The following is a 7,666-nucleotide window of genomic DNA, read 5'->3' as shown; positions in this document are numbered from 1 at the left end:
AGAAAGCCGACATATTTTCTTCCAAGCTCTATGTGCATTTCCTCTTAAGTTAGCGTCTTGCTGTGGGCTGTAGATTCTAAGTATTAATTTGGAACCAGAAACTTAATTTTAGTCACCCCTTAATGCTCGCCCTGAACTATAAACTGAAAGTGTTACACAAACTGAACTGGTTTATAATTGTAAACCTATAAAAAAAATTCATGGATGCAGATCACCTTAGCAACAAATATTCAAAGGTAATTATGTTCAAAATTGACTGATTAAACAATTGTAACCCATAGAAAATAGAGAGCCAACGCATTTATTTAAGTTATATGTACCTTGCACCCCAAGTCGAGCAGATTTATATGCCAGGACTATCGACTTGTTCTTCCAGTCGAGCATTAATAGTTCAACTCTGTCTCCAACATCACCATCCTCTGCATAATCACATAACAACATGGAGACCAAAACCGGCCAGTCTCACATTTTCTTCTTCCCCTATTTGAGTCAAGGACACATAATACCAGTCATAGACATGGCCAAACTATTTGCTTCCAAAGGTATCAAAACCACCATAGTTTCTACCCCTCATAACTTGTCCCTTTTCTCCAAAACAATCGAAAGAAGCAAACTTTCTGGTTTGGAAATCGGAGTCCTTGCCATCAAATTTCCTGCTGTGGAGGTTGGATTGCCAGAAGGGTGTGAGAGTGCTCACATGGTCGAAGGGTATGAAGACCTCCAAAAGTTCTTGAAGGCCACAACCATGCTAGAGCAACCACTTGAGAAGCTGATCAAAGAACACAGACCCAATTGTCTTGTAGCCGACATTTTTTTCCCATGGACAACTGATGTTGCTGCAAGGTTTGGAATTCCAAGGCTTGTTTTCCATGGAACAAATTTCATCTCTCTATCAGTTTCACAGTAGTTGATGAAAATGGACCTCACAGAAGTGTCCGATTCCAAACCACTTGTCATTCCCAATTTACCACATGAGTTCAAGATTCCAGGAAACCAAATACCTGATTTCATGAAACAAGAATGTGAGTTGAAACGTTTCGGCCAATCGGCTGCTGAATCGGAGAGGAGCAGCTTTGGGGTTGTTGTTAACAGTTTCTATGAGATTGAACCAGCCTATGCTGATCATTATAGGAACGTTCTGGGAATCAAGGCTTGGCATATAGGCCCAACATTTCTATGCCATAAGGAGATTGAAGATAAGGCACGTAGAGGACTAGCAAACTCCATAGATGGACATGAATGTCAGAAATGGCTAGATTCCAAGAAACCCAATTCAGTAATTTATGTGAGCTTCGGGAGTGTGGTCAAGTTTGATGATGCTCAGCTCATGGAAATTGCTTTGGGACTCGAAGCTTCCGGGTAGCAATTCATTTGGGTTGTCAAGAAAGATGAAAAGAATGATCATGAAAGTAATGAGGATTGGTTGCCTGAAGGGTTTGAGAAGAGAGTTGAAGGCAGAGGACTAGTTATAAGAGGTTGGGCTCCTCAGGTGCAAATTCTCGAACACGTGGAGGTTGGAGGCTTTGTGACACACTGTGGGTGGAACTCGACGCTTGAAGCAGTGTCTGCTGGAGTGACGCAAACGGATTGATAACTAGGTTTACCAACAATAAACCTAAGCAAAGGTTTCTGGAGTCCACCAGAGATAAAAGAGAATAATCTCAATTTTATTGATAAAAGATAAAAGATCCATTCTGCAGCCTTAAGGCGGCTTATTTATAAGAAAATAAACCCTAGGGCGACTAACAATGAAACCCTAAAGTCCATGGGTAAAAACGAAAACAACCCGAAAATAACTAGGAAAACCAAAATACCGAAAAATAGAAAAATGCCGTTTTAATGCCCTAAACGACCCCGAAAGCCCGAAAAAGACCACAGGTTTGCTACAAGTTTGATTTCTGGCGCGATTCCCTTTCCGGAAAGGTAAGGTACGTCCCAATCGGACTCCGAAAGCCCGTTTCGCGTCTACTAGTCACTTTTCGTTTTCCTCCTTTAGCACGATCCAACTGTTCTTCAAATTGGGCTGCCATCTGTTCTGCATCATGGAGTTCCGATGGCTACATGGCCTGCATTTGCTGACCAGTTTTACAATGAGAAGCTGGTGACTTAAATACTTGGCATTGGGGTTGGTGTTGGTGTTTCAAATTGGGCTAGATTTGGAGGGGAAAGAGTGAAGAGTGAAGCTATAGAGAAGGTGGTGAAACAGATTATGGTGGGTGAAGAAGCAGAGGAAATGAGAAGCAGAGCCAAGAAGCATGGGGAAGTGGCAAGAAGGAGTGTGGTGGAAGGTGGATCATCATATAATGATTTGAATGGCTTGATTGCAGAATTGAGGATCCATACCACTGCTTCCAGCTCCTAATTAAGCATAGTAAGTTTTTTTCTTTTTCTTTTTTCTGCCCAAAAATTTAGCAAGAATATTGCTTTTAGAAATAATACTAGTAATAGTTGCCCGCGCTTTGCTGCGGGAGTTAGTATTGTCAATCGATCCGGCCAGTTATAATAATGCATTCTTGCTAGATTGTTTTTGATAAAAAATAAAAATAAAAACTAAAATGTGTTATATAGTTGTGAAAATATTTATTTACATTATTAGGTGTAGTGTGTAATGTGCTCATGTGCTCATGTAGATAAATAACAATTTTGATAGACTCACTCTTATATTTTAATAACAATTGGAATTGTTTGAAATGAAGAAGTTTAGAAGATGAAGAAAAATATAATTAAGGAAGTAACCCAAGGATAGGATCCTTTTTATTTCTTTTTATTTTGTTCAGCTGATATATACTGATATATATGGCAGAACTGTAATTTCAGTCAAAATCTAGGGGCAAAACCTTCACTTCACTGTTACATGAACAGTGATGAATAGGGATAAACAGTGGATCCATCTTTAGTATATGTATCATTTGCGCTTGATCATAGTTATCAACGATAAACCTGTACAAATATATATATATATATATATATATATATGTATATATGATAATTAAGCATAATATCGACTACGTCGCACAGTTACTTTTTAAGATTGAAAAGCTTAAAGTATTACCGATTCAATCAATTCAACATACATCGTCAATAATCGTCTAACTAGAAGGAGTAGAATCAAAAGCAGTTAATGTGCTTTTTTTTTGAGAAAAAGAGAACCCCGAAAATTACAATTTGGTTTTCATTTTCTTCTCAACATTTTGAGCTTCCTAATCAATCTAGAAAAAATCAATATCAGAAAAGGCTTATGATCAGACCATGAAACATTTTGACCTGGGAGCTTTGAAAATCAAAATTTGGTTTTTCAAAACTTCTTAGTCAAACTAGAAAAAGACAATGTGAAAAAGCTTTATAACCGGGCTAGAAAACATTTTGGCCCAAAACGCTGAGAACTAAGGTCATCTCTAATAAGAGGGAGCTATATTGGGGCCAAAATTATAATTTAGTCTCCAGAAATATTATTCTTTATTCATGAGAGGGGCTTTAGCCCTTTCAAGTATTTTTTTATTTTACATTATGTTTATCAATTTTTATGATTTTTATTTTATTTTAATAATATTTTAATTCATACTAAAATTAATTTTTGAGGAAAAAATTAATTTTTAAGGTGTATATTTGGATGAAGATTTTTTTTTGAAATGCATGCAAACCATGGGAGGAAATCTGCTGTCCCGAATCTCCCTGTCCCTATTGTGTCACTTCCCCAATTGTTAACACCTGTCCTCTCTCTTAGCAGAGAGTTAACACGAACTCAAATTTTTTTTTTCTTTTATCCAAATTGGGCGTCCAAATAAAGAACCCCGATTTCAAATTTTGCATGATCATAACATTTCAACATATTGGACCTACAAATTTGCATATATGGTTTGATTGATTACACATGAACTATCACCAAACCATATCCTTTAAATCAGAATGAAAAGGACCCATCTTCAACCAAAATTCCAACACAAAGCACTAAGTTCATCCAATTCCTAATGAGACTTGATTCGAAGAACACACATCTAACTAGATGTTAAAAATCAACAATACCCAAACGATATGCAACAGTTTTCAGGTACCAAATGATCTGAATACCCATAAGCAAAATTGAAGGTCCGCAGAAAGTCCCTCTAGCTTCAAGAAAATCGAAGTGGCTTCAACTAAACCCCAAATCAAGAATTGATAGATACAAAAGACTATATCCTAGAAGTTCTTAGGGCTAGAACTATAACGAGAAATTATTTGAGTAAAAAGGGGAGATGAATAAAAGTGGTTTCTACAGACTGAAGAAGAGACCAACCCGCCAGAGAGAAACAAAATGGAGCAAAGCAGCCAGGAAATCTAAATCACTAATATGTTGGAAATCTGACATGGGTTGATGTCGAGAAAGATGGCGATGAAACTTTGTTTAAATTATCTCGATTTCATGCCTGAAACCTCAATGCCTTATCTTTTCTTTTCTTTTTTGTTTAATCAATGCCTTATCTTTGATACGCTAGAACAAAAGAAAAGTAAGAGTTCTGCACGCAATGTTTACTATTTCATAATCTCTCTCTCTCTCTCAGTCTCTCTCTCTATATATATATATATATATATATATATATATATATATATATTTATATATATTTTTTTTTGACAAGATATAATTTCTCTATAATTGAAAATAATAGTTTGTAACATGTGGCAGTATATTATTCGCGGGACAGAATAGAGACAGGGTTTTTCGGAACAGCAGATTTCCTATGAATTGATGCTACCTATATAGTAGTTTTGAAATAACATGTGAAATGAAATTGAAACATATACATATCAAATCAGCATGTCCTTGCAACCAAAGATTGGACAAAGCAGAGTGAAAGTTTAAAAACTGAGGGCATTTCCACACTTCCAGAGTAGAAATTTGTGTGAGCTGTGGAAGACGCTTCAAAAATTACTAATATACTAAAGGTCGGTTTACTATTCGCACATGTTCATTGGGTGTTGAAAAGGCGGTTTTGCCCTTGCCTTTGCTTTACAATTTCACGCTGCCAACGCCTTCGTTTTTTTGACCTCCACTGACCTTTCCAGAAGTTCCATGACTTCCAGACTTCTACTGACCTTCATCTACAGATAGAGAGGGAGGAACGATCCAGAGAGAGTTCGGTTTACTATTCACACATGTTCATTTTTCACGCACAATCTCAGGTCGCCATTGCTTTTTAACTTCTCGCGTCTTCGTTTCATTGCTGGGCAGAAATAGATGGCTCTAGAACTGATCCAGAGTCAAAAGAATTCAATTTCTGCTGTATCTAATATTTCCCGAAAACTGACCAATTTGCTGTTTTTCTGTTAAGGGAAAGAGATACACTGACTTTGCAATACTGATCGTGAATCTTCAACAGCCCGTCGACAACGCGAACGTGAAGTTTCAATTTCATCCAAGTAATTGATTGTACTCAGGTAAGTTGTTTCAATTTCCTGCTAATTGATTGTTGGGTTCTTCAAAATTGAGTTTTTAATTTCCCAACTGGCCTGTAAAAATTTGATGGTTTCTGAAGTAGTTTGCTGGTGGTTTTTGAAATTCAATGTTGAATTGATGTGTGTATACATTATGGATTTAATTGTGATTATATAGAATTGCATTTTCTCTCTGCTTTCTGTTTTGTCATGAAGAGATTTATATTGTCAATTGTAAATCTAGGATGGTCTTGGTCGATTGGGTTTTCTAGATAGCTAAGTTACAAGTCTGTTGTCTCTATTACAAAATTTGACAAACTAAATGGAAAAGGTAGATAATTCGGTAGTTTACTTGATATGTGCTCAAAGGGTAGATAATTTTGGAGCTTTTGGGAATTGAAGGAGGAAGAACACAGTATTAAAACAAATTGATAGAGGTATGAACCTATGTTTTTGTTTGCGTTTTACAACTGGGTAATTGGTGCATGATAGCCATCGTGTTTCTTATTCTTCTGTCTGGTTTTGTTAAAAGTTGGAGGTAGAGAGCTAGGTTGCTTTTTATCGGTGGTGTACTTATCATTTGCCATACCTCTACAGAAGCTACATAGGTTATAGTCAATATCATTTGCCTTCCTAGATTTGATTTGTTTTTTTCTTCAAGTTTTTGGTACCGTATCTGTAAGATCCAATATATTCTGTCAAATGTACATTGTAGGTTTCAATTCCCATACATTTCTTCTGCAACAGATCTTTAATATGTGTAATGGTGTAGTGTGTAAGTTGCCCTTTTGTTTATTTGGATAATTTCCATCGATAACAGTGGTAATGGATAGATTACTTGGTTGGTTAATTAATTGAAGAATTAATGGTGTTGTATCATACTTTTATGTCTCTGGGCAACTTACTGCTCAGTAAACAATTTACTCACATTAAACTTTTTATTGACTCTTAATAAACCCTTAGTAAACCTCTCTCCCCAAATTTCTAATTGTTAGGTTTTGATTACAGCCTCAAATTTCTGAACATCATCTTCAAATTTTGCAGGTATGACAAATCAAAATGGAGGTGGGCTGACAGCTTCAAGAACCATCCTGATAAGGGCGGAGATCCAGAAAAAGTATTCATCTTTATCTTTTTCCATGAATCTCTGATTTAGGATTTTTCTAGATTTGGGTATTTAGTCCTAGACTCACCAAGGATGGCATTTTTGTCACAAAGGTATCTGATGTAGTATTATCTACCATCACACATTATCACATAAAATTTTCTATAGGCTGGTCCTGCTGGAATTTCCAGCCACAAAGAAGTATTCTCTCGCATTTATCTAATTCAACTTGCATATGTGGAAGAGGTTGGTGATCTGTATAGGGGAGAAATGGAGGACTCATAAATGTATAGAGTTTGATAATGGAAGAATTAGAGAAGAGAAATATAACTAATGCATACACCCTTGACTATCAGGTCCGCTTATTTTTCAGTTCAACTTTATTCTAATTTTAGTATCTTCGGTACTGTTAAGATCCTCAGGTTTCACACATTAGGAAACTGACCATGTTACATATGTAGACATGAATCTAATGATTTTAATACTGCTGTCTTTTCCAGTTTCATTGATTGACTTGCTTTGCTATCAAATTGCAGTGAAGTTGATCCCATATTAGCCTCCTTCTCTGGAGGAGCTGTTGGAGTGATCTTAACATTGACGGTGGCTGAGAAGTGAGTTTATTGTATTTTGGTACATTTGTACGGCTTTCACATTGACAAAATATGATATGGAAATTATGTTAAGAAGAAACATGAGATTATATACGGAAGGATAAATACATGGCCCGATTGCAAAGTCCTGTGCAGGTATGGAGTGAGTGGATATTCTGCATTAAATTTTTTTCCAAAGGGAAACAAGGATGGTGAAGAGTGTGGTGGAGGCAGAGATTTAGAAGATTTTGTAAATGTCATCAATGAGAAATGTAGGACGAGCAGAGATGTGAAAGGGCAACTTACTTCCAAAGTTAGTACCAGTTTAACCAATAAACATGCCTCATCAGTTTCTTTATCAATCATAGGTGTATAATTGGTAGAAAAGTAAATTTAAATTTTGTTTCTTTATATGGAATTTGATGGTTTTTAGGTTTGATTCTATAGTTGTCTCTCTGCCTTTGCTTTGTTCCTTTGGCTACTTTTAGTTTTGATTTGAAATCTTCAGCCAAGACATTAACATTGATTTAGGTAATTGGTCAAGTTTTGATTACTCTGTCTT

The 7,666-nt window shown here is 36.1% G+C and overlaps 1 pseudogene; it reads left to right on the top strand.

Moving 5' to 3' along the window:
• The first annotated feature begins 390 nt into the window (after positions 1 to 390).
• LOC112172850 lies at positions 391 to 5,408 on the top strand (annotated as a pseudogene).
• Positions 5,409 to 7,666: the final 2,258 nt, after the last annotated feature.

The sequence above is a fragment of the Rosa chinensis genome, chromosome 6 (genome assembly GCF_002994745.2).
Source record: "Rosa chinensis cultivar Old Blush chromosome 6, RchiOBHm-V2, whole genome shotgun sequence".
Taxonomy (NCBI): domain Eukaryota; kingdom Viridiplantae; phylum Streptophyta; class Magnoliopsida; order Rosales; family Rosaceae; genus Rosa; species Rosa chinensis.
This window is presented reverse-complemented; position numbering and strand designations above follow the sequence as displayed.